General features: G+C 37.2%; 1 long non-coding RNA gene across 4 annotated transcripts in view; it reads right to left on the bottom strand.

Moving 5' to 3' along the window:
- The window catches only part of LOC138421634 (uncharacterized), a 122,725-nt gene that overhangs the window by 89,742 nt on the left and 20,370 nt on the right, over nucleotides 1-12,613 (bottom strand). For 2 of the 4 annotated variants that reach the window (XR_011249565.1, XR_011249562.1), the window contains 2 exons: nucleotides 11,376-11,559; nucleotides 10,105-10,172 (listed from right to left, as the gene is read on the bottom strand). The exons of the other annotated variants lie outside the window; for them this stretch is intronic. This is a non-coding gene — a long non-coding RNA (uncharacterized lncRNA). The remainder of the gene's footprint in view (nucleotides 1-10,104; nucleotides 10,173-11,375; nucleotides 11,560-12,613) is intronic. 4 annotated transcript variants of the gene reach the window in all.

Here is a 12,613-nt window from a genome sequence, read left to right on the forward strand (position 1 = left end):
TAGGTAGAACATTTATGAAATTGCTGAATAAATTAATAGTGATTTTGATTCTACAATGTAGAATCTTATCTAAATGACTTCATATTTAGGAATTTTGTGTTATTAAAATCTTGAGAGATTGATGTATCAAATTTATTGGTAGTGCTGAATTTGAATGCTTGTGAATAAGTAAATCTCTTTTACAAATACGAATTTCAGATATCTCTAGGAAAAGAAATATGTATGCATAATTGTAAATATACATACATATATATAGCTATATACATAACTTTATAAGTTTGGGCCAGGTATAGAGAAAACACTAAAATATTTCCATAATATATCTGCTACATAAGATAATATTTCCACCATACTGACATCTATGCAGTTAGTGCTCCACTGCCAGGACAAGTGAGCATGTTCTGTGAGCCTTGGCAAGCAGAATGCTATGGACATTTCTGGAAAACCACATGGCTCTCCACTTGCAAAACAACTCATAGGTTAGCAATAGCAGGAATCCCCTACTACTCTCAGTGCAAAGGAAAGAAGTGAATCTAGGACCACCCATTAGAAGAAAGGACACCCTGGTTTCTCCTTCTTCCTTTCTCCCAGTTTCCCATCATAGCCTGACATTAACCAAACACAGCAGGAGGCTAGATTCCATGGAAGCCTGAACAAACACAGCTTGCCAGAGTGCTCTCTCCCTTCCTCTTATCCCCCAATTTAGGGAGAGCAGAGAAAGGGCAAGCAGAGGATCAGCACAATGGCCAACAAACTTTGCAACATGCTAAGTTAAACAAAGAACAATCAATTTCTTAACTGTGGGATTTCTCTTATAACTATGATTCTGCACAGAAGGAATATAGTGTGTGGTTGAAAATGGAGCTCTTATGCCAGAGTATTGCACAGAACAAGGACTATCCTTTGAGAAACTCTATCTTCATCTGGACTGACCCAGGAGAACAGAACTGATCTTATGAAAATTGCTCTGCATTGGCTGCGAAAGTAAATGGTCTCCTAATAGACACCATCTACTCTCTTCTTGAGAACAGTGAAGAAAAATCGAAGCATAAAAGTAGGAAAGAAAAAAAAAAGTGGATAAGAGTATCCATGCAGCTTTTTCTCTGCTTCCCATAGAGGCCATTCTAGATTACTTTTTTTAAAAATAATCCTTGCACCCAAGACCCTGGCATTCTATACTTTGAAGTCTCAAACTGGAGATTAAACTGTCAGAAAAAAATGACTGCTCAATGTTATGTGCCATCCTCGATGGGATTGAGTCTAGGGGAAAATGGATACATGTATATGTATAGCTGAATCTCTTTGCTGTCCAGCTGAAACTATCACAACATTGCTAATCGGCCATACTCCAATACAAATTGAAAAGTTTAATAAAAATAAAAAAATAAAAATAAAAAAAATAATGAAAAAAACCGCCAAGATTCAAGGACACCATTTGGGGGAAATCTTGCTTCTTACCAGCTCTTACATTTGTTTTCAGCTGATTCAAGGTGATTTACTAAGACTGGTCCATCTGCCAGGCATTCAAAAGGTTGGCGAAGGCCAGACATTCTCAAGTGGTAGAAGAGGCAATAAAAATAAAAGCGCACGCAAAGCATGTTTTTCTGCATGCTTCTCTTACCATAGACACTTAAGAAAACAAAAACAAAAATAAAAAGTAATTACTGAAAGCTATCACAGCACGATTTGCTGAGTCACTGAATTAAGTTTTTTTAAATAGACCTGTTTATTTCTAGAGGACTGTTGATTTTTAATAGAGATGTTACTATTTGAATCTAAGTGGGGGTTTTTGGTCCACTTATATATCCAATGCTAAGACTGTGTCAAGTAGCAGTTAGCTGTGTATCAGATACAAAGAAATAGTAAGAAAAACAAACAAACAAACAAAGTTTAAGGGCACTATGAGCTTTATCAGAACTCCTTAGTTGAAAAATTCTTGTGCTAAATATATTGCAAAAGGCCTTTAAACTTGGGATCAAGAAAGATTTCATCCTGGCCCCCCTACTTAGTAGCTGTGTGACCTGGTCTGGTCACTTATTGTTTCCAATTCCCTCATCTGGAAAATGAGATTGAAAGAAAATGCATGCCCTATATCCTTAGGTCATCATTGAGAGACAAATGAGATCATGTCTGGGAAAACACTTCTAAATTATCAACTGCTTCTCTGTGACAGAGGGTGGCTGAACAAGGATGTACACTTTATTTGGAATTAACCCAGAGGTCTTAACATGCTAAAATATCTGAAAAATGAAATCAGCCTTTTTCTTTCCTGTCCTCAGAGACTTAAGTTTTCTACAAGCAACTCATAAAATTAGTGCTCCACTGGAAATGCAATCTAATTTGAGTAGTATCAGCACTGAGAAACTCCTTGGAGGCCAAGGGTGTTTCCTCTTTCACACTGCTGTGAACAGCATTCATGTGGTCCTGAAAATTACTGCAATATCGCATATCTCTAAACTGCAGGTTTTCTCTTCTAATTTACCTAGATATTACTTCCCCATATTGCTGCTTATGAATTATTCTCTTCTGCCCAAGCCATATTCTTGGCAGCAGATATTAAGTTAACCTTCATGTGCGATGCTCCAAGCCCTCTGAGTACTAGCGTTTCAATAAACAGAGCTACTTTAATCAGTAAAATGACAGTGGGTCACACCATAAAGAAGCAATTTTTCTAGATCTGAATTGACTTCAGAAATCATCTTCCCAAATGGTTTATAAATTTTTTTTAAAAGGACATGCCTAGAATTTTGTTGAGGATTTTTGCCTCTATGTTCATCAGTGATATTGGCCTGTAGTTTTCTTTTTTTGTAGCATCTTTGTCAGGTTTTGGTATTAGGTGGCCTCATAGAATCAGTTTGGAAGTTTACCTTCCTCTGCAGTTTTCTGGAAGAGTTTGAGTAGGATAGGTGTTAGCTCTTCTCGAAATTTTTGGTAGAACTCAGCTGTGAAGCCGTCTGGACCTGGGCTTTTGTTTGCTGGAAGATTTCTGATTACAGTTTCAATTTCCGTGCTTGTGATGGGTCTGTTAAGATTTTCTATTTCTTCCTGGTTCAGTTTTGGAAAGTTGTACTTTTCTAAGAATTTGTCCATTTCTTCCACGTTGTCCATTTTATTGGCATATAATTGCTGATAGTAGTCTCTTATGATCCTTTGTATTTCTGTATTGTCTGTTGTGATCTCTCCATTTTCATTTCTAATTTTATTGATTTGATTTTTCTCTCTTTGTTTCTTGATGAGTCTGGCTAATGGTTTGTCAATTTTATTTATCCTTTCAAAGAACCAGCTTTTGGCTTTGTTGATTTTTGCTATGGTCTCTTTTGTTTCTTTTGCATTTATTTCTGCCCTAATTTTTAAGATTTCTTTCCTTCTACTAACTCTGGGGTTCTCCAACTCTTCCTTTTCTAGTTGCTTTAGTTGTAGAGTTAGGTTATTTATTTGACTTTTTTCTTGTTTCTTGAGGTATGCCTGTATTGCTATGAACTTTCCTCTTAGCACTGCTTCTATAGTGCCCCACAAGTTTTGGGTTGCTGTGTTTTCATTTTCATTTGTTTCTATGCATATTTTGATTTCTTTTTTGATTTATTCTGTGATTTGTTGGTTATTCAGAAGCGTGTTATCCCTTGCATTCCTATACACTAATAATGAGAAAGTAGAAAAAGAAATTAAGGAAACAATTCCATTCACAATTGCAACAAAAAGAATAAAATACTTAGGAATACATCTACCTAAAGAAACTAAAGACCTATATATAGAAAACTATAAAACACTGATGAAAGAAATCAAAGAGGACACTAATAGATGGAGAAATATACCGTGTTCATGGATTGGAAGAATCAATATAGTGAAAATGAGTATACTACCCAAAGCAATTTACAAATTCAATGCAATCCCTATCAAGCTACCAGCCACATTTTTCACAGAACTAGAACAAATCATTTCAAGATTTGTATGGAAATACAAAAAACCTCGAATAGCCAAAGCAATCTTGAGAAAGAAGAATGGAACTGGAGGAATCAACTTGCCTGACTTCAGGCTCTACTACAAAGCCACAGTCATCAAGACAGTATGGTACTGGCACAAAGACAGACATATAGATCAATGGAACAAAATAGAAAGCCCAGAGATAAATCCACACACATATGGACACCTTATCTTTGACAAAGGAGGCAAGAATATACAATGGAGTAAAGACAATCTCTTTAACAAGTGGTGCTGGGAAAACTGGTCAACCACTTGTAAAAGAATGAAACTAGATCACTTTCTAACACCGCACACAAAAATAAACTCAAAATGGATTAAAGATCTAAATGTAAGATCAGAAACTATAAAACTCCTAGAGGAGAACATAGGCAAAACACTCTCAGACATAAATCACAGCAGGATCCTCTATGATCCACCTCCCAGAATGCTGGAAATAAAAGCAAAAATAAACAAATGGGATCTAATTAAAATTAAAAGCTTCTGCACAACAAAGGAAAATATAAGCAAGGTGAAAAGACAGCCTTCTGAATGGGAGAAAATAATAGCAAATGAAACAACTGACAAAAACTAATCTCAAAAATATACAAGTAACTTATGCAGCTCAATTCCAGAAAAATAAACGACCCAATCAAAAAATGGGCCAAAGAACTAAGTAGACATTTCTCCAAAGAAGACGTACAGATGGCTAACAAACACATGAAAAGATGCTCAACATCACTCATTATTAGAGAAATGCGAATCAAGACCACAATGAGGTACCACTTCACACCTGTCAGAGTGGCTGTGATCCAAAAGTCTGCAAGTAATAAATGCTGGACAGGGTGTGGAGAAAAGGGAACCCTCCTACACTGTTGGTGGGAATGCAAACTAGTACAGCCACTATGGAGAACAATGTGGAGACTACTTAAAAAATTGCAAATAGAACTGCCTTATGACCCAGCAATTCCACTGCTGGGCATACACACCGAGGAAACCAGAATAGAAAGAGACACATGTACCCCAATTTTCATCGCAACACTGTTTATAATAGCCAGGACATGGAAACAACCTAGATGTCCATCAGCAGATGAATGAATAAGACAGCTGTGGTACATATACACAATGGAGTATTACTCAGCCATTAAAAAGAATTCATTTGAATCAGTTCTAATGAGATGGATGAAACTGGAGCCGATTATACAGAGTGAAGTAAGCCAGAAAGAAAAACACCAATACAGTGTACTAATGCATATATATGGAATTTAGAAAGATGGTAATGATGACCCTGTATGTGAAACAGCAAAAGAGACACAGATGTGTAGAGCGGACTTTTGGACTCTGAGGGAGAGGGTGGGATGATTTGGGAGAAGGGCACTGAAACATGTACACTATCATGTAAGAAATGAATCGCCAGTCTATGTCTGATGCAGGATACAGGATGCTTGGGGCTGGTGCACAGGGATGATCCAGAGAGATGATATGGGGTGGGAGGTGGGAGCGGGGTCCATATTTGGGAACTTATGTACACCTGTGGTGGATTCATGTCAATATATGGCAAAACCAATACAGTATTGTAAAGTAAAATGAAGTAAAAATAAAAATTAAAATAAATAAATAAATAAATAAAAGGACATGCCTTTTATAAAATGAAATCATGGATAGAGCACATATAAAATAGATTTAGTAAAATATGTTTTGGCTGAAGAGGGAGACAGAACCCCAACATATTACTCAGTTTTTTTGTTTCTTTGCAGATGCTAAGATTCCACTTAACCATTTTAAAACTATACTCTAGCCCCTCTTCCCTCCAGAGTTTCATTCCCTCCTACAACAACTACCATTGATTTAGTCAACAATGCATCACTTTCAGTGGTCTGTCCTCCCAAGGAAGACTCTCTTATTTTTGGACAGCTTTACTTATTTGTTTAGAAAATTCATTCTCAAGTTTTGTTGCTTTCCTTATAACTTCTCTATTTTTTGAACCTAGGACAAAACTAGATTGTGCTCTATCCAATGTATTTGAGTCAATGATCATATTCCTTCAAAAAAAAATTTTTACAAGCCAAACATCTCTGATTTTTTAAATTTCTCATAATGTGAGAATGTGTGATACTAATCTTTTTATTTAAATTGCTTTCCTTTGGATTAACTTCAGGTTGTTAATGTCAGTTTTAATTTGTATGCCCAGAACTGTGAACAGTAATTCCTATCTTGATTGCAACCATCAACTCTTTCATTTGAAACATTCTATTTCTGTTAATGTGGTCTATAATTGCAATTGATTTGGAGGAGATTCATGGAGCTTAGTCAACAAACACAGATATTTTTTAATATGCTACTATAGAGCAACATCTCTCATATTTTAAACTTGTAAAAATGTTTTTATGGTTTCATGTGGTTAGTTTCCTTTGCTGTGGCTCCTGAAGTCAGTTGCACAGTTTTGTTAAAAGATTTCCAGGTTTTTGTCATTTACAAAATCTACTTTGTGGGATTCAGTAAATCAATGACTATTTACTCACATTTTATAACACAGACACCATCTTCTTAGTAATGACCTGTAGGTCTTTTTGATGCACATTGTGTTGCAAAAAAATGGATTATTGCAGATCCAAACTATATAATCATGGATACCCATTTATATCTGACATATCGAACTTTCCTACCATAGAATTTTTGAGGTTTGGAGAGGGGTGACTATAAGCCTGAAAGTATAATAAACCTGCTAAGCTGATTTGGTTCTACTCCCATGGTTCTATGAGTCTGTAATTTCAAAAGTCCTTTACCTCCAAACCAGGCATTTTATCTACTGTTAAATACATGAATTTTTAAACACCAGAAGATTGGTCTGAATTTTTATTCTTCCCTAGGAATTTCCTCAACTGTGTGGGTTTCAACCAGATACTTTGCTTTTCTTGAAAATACTTTCATGTGGCTTTATAATATTTATTCAACATTATCTTCCATTAGTTCTCTATTTTTAATTGTTGCTAACTATTTCAGTATGTAGCTATTACATGGTGCAGAACTGAATTGTATATGTTAATGTCTAAGGAGACCATGACCCATTTTATTTGCTGCGTGGTCAGCCCTGGTATTCATGGCAGGTTTTCTGAATATTTCTGATGAAGTCTTTAAGCACATGTAATTCTGAAAACACATTCCCATTCAGTAAGACTTATACAGGATGGTAAGCCCAACATGGCAAAAGGTTTCTAAAAAATTCCATAAACATTAAGCATATTTATGTCATAGCATTAAGTTTGGTCAATTTGAAACTTACTGTATTGTAGTATAAGAGGCATTTTGTTCACTTGTGTTTACTTTCCCAGGAGTAAATGCATTTTGGTTAACCACAATGGCAAACTTAGTCAAGACATTTCTGTCAACAAATCCTACTGCTTAACAAAGTCATATTCTTAGTTTCTAGGACAGCAGACTGGATTCTAAGTAATAAGGTGTTTATAAGGTGTGCTGTAAATCTGGGACTATAAACATGTCTACTCTCTGTTAAACCTGCTGCTGTGCATGAGGTACAATAAGCTCCCTTTTCAGTTTTATGGTGGCTAGTATGTTGGCTTGCCAGTCTAGATTGCTGTTGATTCTACGGTTCCCAAGTCTCCTGCCAAGCTCTTGACCCAAGTCACGCTCTCTGGTGATGTCATAATGCAGCTAAGAATTTGCTCATTCACTCTACCTTCAGGGATGCCCCAGGAGTCACATACCTTCCCTATTAGTCACACACTAGTTGGAGAACAACATCTTGAAAAAAACTAGGGCCTCTCTTTCCCCTAATTTCAAATGTCTACATTTTTAGATCTTTCATAATGAGCTTATAGATATAGTAAGATGAATGATACCTTTACAGAAATTATTTTTCACATGGCTTTTTCTCAAGAGTTAACAGCACTATTTTTTTAACAAACAAAATTTTCTCTGCATTCATAAGCAAATCTATTTCAATTAAACACATATTTATAAAACACAGAACCTGGCATTTGAGATTACTGCCATGGTTACTCAATATGTCATCAAATTTGGAAAACTCAGCAGTGGCCACAGGACTGGAAAAGATCAGTTTTCATTCCAATCCCAAAGAAGAGCAATACCAAAGAATGTTCAAACTACCATACAATGGTGCTCATTTCACATGCTAGCAAAATTAAGCTTAAAATCCTTCAAACAAGGCTTTAGCAGTATGTGAACCAATAACTTCCAGATGTACAAGCTGGGTTTAGAAAATGCAGAGGAATCAGATATCAAATTGCCGGCACACTCGTTGGATCACAGTGAAAGCAAGGGGATTCCAAAAAAAAAAAAAATCTGCTTCTGCTTCATTAACTATGATAAAGCCTTTGACTGTATGGATCACAACAAAATGTGAAAAATTCTTAAAGAAATAGGAGTACCAGACCATCTTGCTTGTCTCCTATGAAATGTGTATGTGGGTCAAGAAACAACAGTTAGAACCAGACATGGAACAACTGACTACAAAATTAGGAAAAGAGTATGACAAGGCTTTATGTCACCCTGGTTATTTAACGTCTATGCAGAGTACATCATTGAAAATGTCAGGCTGGGTAACTCACAAGCTAGAATCAGGATTGCTGGGAGAAATATCAACAACCTCGGACTGGCAATGATACTACTCTAACAGCACAAAGTGAAGAGGAGGTAAAAAGCCTCTTGATGAAGGTGAAAGAAGACAGTGAAAAAGCTGGCTCGAAAGCCAGCATTCAAAAAACTAACATCATGATATCCAGTCCCATCACTTCATGGCAAACAGAAGAGGGAAAATGTGGAAGCAGTAACATATTTTCTTTTCTTGGGCTCCAAAATCACTGCAGACGTGACTGCAGCCATGAAATTTAAATATGCTTGCTCCTTGAAAGGAAAGTTATGACAAACCTAGACAGCGTATTAAAAAGCAGAGACATCACTTTGCTGGCAAAATCCATATAGTCAGTGCTATTGTTTTTCCAGTAGTCATGTATGGATGTGAGCGTTGGATCATAAAGATGGTTGAGTGCTGAAGAACTGATGCTTTTGAATTGTAGTCTAGAGAAGACTTGGAGAAGGAAATGGCAACCCACTCCAGTATTCTTGCCTAGCTACTGTCCACAGGGTTGCACAGAGTCAGACACGACTGAAGCAACTTCGCATGCATGCATGCATTGGAGAAGGAAATGGTAACCCACTCCAGTGTTCCTGCCTGGAGAATCCCAGGGACAGGGGAGGCTGGTGGGCTGCCGTCTGTGGGGTCACACAAAGTTGGACACAACTGAAGCGACTTGGCAGCAGAGAAGACTATTGAGAGCCCCTTGGACAATAAGGAGATCAAATCAGTCAGAAGACTATTGAGAGTCCCTTGGACAACAAGGAGATCAAATCAGTCAGTCCTAAAGGAAATCAACCCTAAATACTCATTGGAAGGACTGATACTGAAGCTGAAGCTCCAATACTTTGACCACCTGATGCAAAAAGCCAACTCACTGAAAAAGACCCGGATACTAGGAAAAATAGAAGGCAAAAGAAGGGAGCAGCAGAGGATGAAATAGCATCGTCAACTCAGTGTATATGAATTTGTGCAAACTCCAGGAGATAGTGGAGGAACAGAAGAACCTGACATGCTCTTTTCCACAGGGTCTCAAAGAGTTGGATATGACTTAAGGGCTGAACAACAACAACCATGGTTACTGATGTCAAGCACTGGGGGCAGGGAGGAAGAGAGGAAACTAGTAGTACATCTGAATGTTTAAATTACATGATGTCAAATATACCTCTTTGGAAATATCTAATCAATTTTAAGGTCTTCACTTTTCACCCAAATATTGGGTGTTTCTATAAATATACGTTTACACTTTAATTAGCTTACCCAAAGTGCTCACAGAACAGTGTTCCAGAGATCCTGTTAAATCAAATATAAAAACAAAAACAAACAAACAAGAAAATCTCAACAAAAATTCTCTAAAATCCATTGGGTTTGAACTCAGTCCAAAAAAATAGCTCATGTATTTGTACACTTTTTGTTTCTCAGAACACTACCAAGATAGCATCAGTGTTTTAACCAGATATGAACAATGGCCCATAAACAAATGACCCAAAACTGCAAGTTAATTTCTCATGGACCATAGACTTGGAGCTTACCTATGTCTTTTGACAGATCAGAATGTTTCCTCTTCATATTTAATGAGAGTTTTGGGAGAGAATATTTTCTTCAGGAAGAACATAGGAAAAAATAAAAATCTTATAAAAATTTTTATAAAAATAAAAAACAAATAAAATCTATGACCATAGATATAGAGGCTATTTCTGGAAAGTTTTTTGAGCTATTTTGTCCACAATTATATACCTATGCATTTGACACTCAACTTGACAATTAACATGAAAAAGGCAAAAAATATTCCCCTAAGCAATTTTTCAAACTTCACTGATACAGATATTTTGTAAGGAAAAAGTTCTTGTAGATCCCCAACAATGAAATATTTTTGTCATGATGTTAATTAAACTGACTTTATATAATGAAACTTAAATAAATCTAAGAGCAAAAATAGGTTCATGAAATCCATAAAATTCAATATTAATTTAATATGAGTTATATGGTTGCTTTAGTGACACAAAATTACTATTTAACCTATGAATATGATAAACTCTTTAGTAGCACAAGATTTTATGCTTCAGTGAGGACAAATCCATGTCTGGTTTTTCTTACCATTTTGTGATCTTAAGAAATATAGTAAGATAATGGTCCCTATAAATATGAAAAATTTTTTAAATACTGAGCAGATCAAAGATGTATAATACTCTACACTGAAAACTACAGGATATACCCAAGTTTGATCCCTAGGTTGGGAAAATCCCCTAGAGAAGGAAATGCCGACCCACTTCAGTATTCTTGCCTCGAATATTCCATGGACAGAAAAGTCTGGCGATCTACAGTCTATGGGGTCACAGAGTCAGACACAACCAAGTAACACTTTCACTTTCAAAAGAAACTACATAAACAAATGAAGGGGCATATTAGTTAATGGATGAGAAGATTCAGTATTTAAAGATGTCAATGTATCCATAAACTAATCTATCAATTCAATGTAATCTGCTCAAAATCCTAAGAGGTGACCTCTTTGCAGAAATTGATAATTCTAAAATACATATGTAAAAGCAAAGGCTTATAAATAGACCAGTAAATCTTTAAGAACAATAAATTTTAAAACTGGAGGTCTTACTACCATATATTAAGACTCACTGTTCAGTTCAGTTTAGTCACTCAGTCGTGTCTGACACTTTGCGACCCCATGGACTGCAGCATGCCAGCCTCCCTGTCCATCACCAACTCCCAGAGTTTACCCAAACTCATGTCCATTGAGTGGTGATGCCATCCAACCATCTCATCCTCTGTTGTCCCCTTCTCCTCCTACCTTCAATCTTTGCCAGCATCAGAGTCTTTTCAAATGAGTCATCTCTTCACATCAGGTGGCCAAAGTATTGGACTTTCAGATTCAACATCAGTCCTTCCAATGAACACTCAGGATTGATCTCCCTTAGGATGGATTGGTTGGACCTCCTTGCAGTCCAAAGGACTCTCAAGAGTCTTCTCCAACTCTGCGGTTCAAAAGCATCGATTCTTCAGCTCTCAGCTTTCTTTATAGTCCAACTCTCATATCCATACATGACTACTGGAAAAACCATAGCCTTGACTAGATGGACCTTTTTTGGCAAAGTAATGTCTCTGCTTTTTAATATGCTGTCTAGGTTGGTCATAACTTTCAAATCCTAAAAATTATGCTGTGAAAGTGCTGCACTCAAAATACCAGCAAATTTGGAAAGCAGCAGTGGCCACAGGACTGGAAAAGGTCAGTTTTCACCACAATCCCCAAGAAAGGCAATGCCAAAGAATGCTCAAACTAGTGCAAAATTGCGGAGAAGGCAATGGCACCCCGCTCCACTCTTGCCTGGAAAATCCCATGGACGGAGGAGCCTGGTAGGCTGCAGTCCATGAGGTCACTAAGAGTCAGACACGACTGAGCGACTTCACTTTCACTTTTCACTTTCATGCATTGGAGAATGAAATGGCAACCCACTCCAGTGTTCTTGCCTGGAGAATCCCAGGGACAGAGGAGCCTGGTAGGAGGCCATCTATGATGTCGCATAGAGTCGGACACGACTGAAGCGACTCAGCAGCCTCTGTGTGACCCCATAGACGGCAGCCCACCAGGATGCTCGTCCCAGCAGCAGCAGCAGCGCACAATTGCGCTCATCTCACACGCTAGTAAAGTAATACTCAAAATTCTCCAAGCCAGGCTTCAACAATACGTGAACCGTGAACTTCCAAATGTTCAAGCTGGTTTTAGAGAAGGCAGAGGAACCAGAGGTCAAATTGCCAAATCCATTGGATTATTGAAAAAGCAAGAGAGTCCCAGAAAAAAAAAAACATCTATTTCTGCTTTATTGACTATGCCAAAGCCTTTGACTCTCTGAATCATAATAAATTGTGGAAAATTCTGAAAGAGATGGGAATACCAGACCACCTGACCTGCCTCTTGAGAAATCTGTATGCAGGTCAGGAAGCAACAGTTAGAACTGGACATGGAACAACAGACTGGTTCCAAATAGAAAAAGGAGTATGTCAAGCCTGTATATTGTCACCCTGCTTATT

The sequence above is a fragment of the Ovis canadensis genome, chromosome 16, assembly GCF_042477335.2.
Source record: "Ovis canadensis isolate MfBH-ARS-UI-01 breed Bighorn chromosome 16, ARS-UI_OviCan_v2, whole genome shotgun sequence".
NCBI classification, from domain to species: Eukaryota; Metazoa; Chordata; class Mammalia; order Artiodactyla; family Bovidae; genus Ovis; species Ovis canadensis.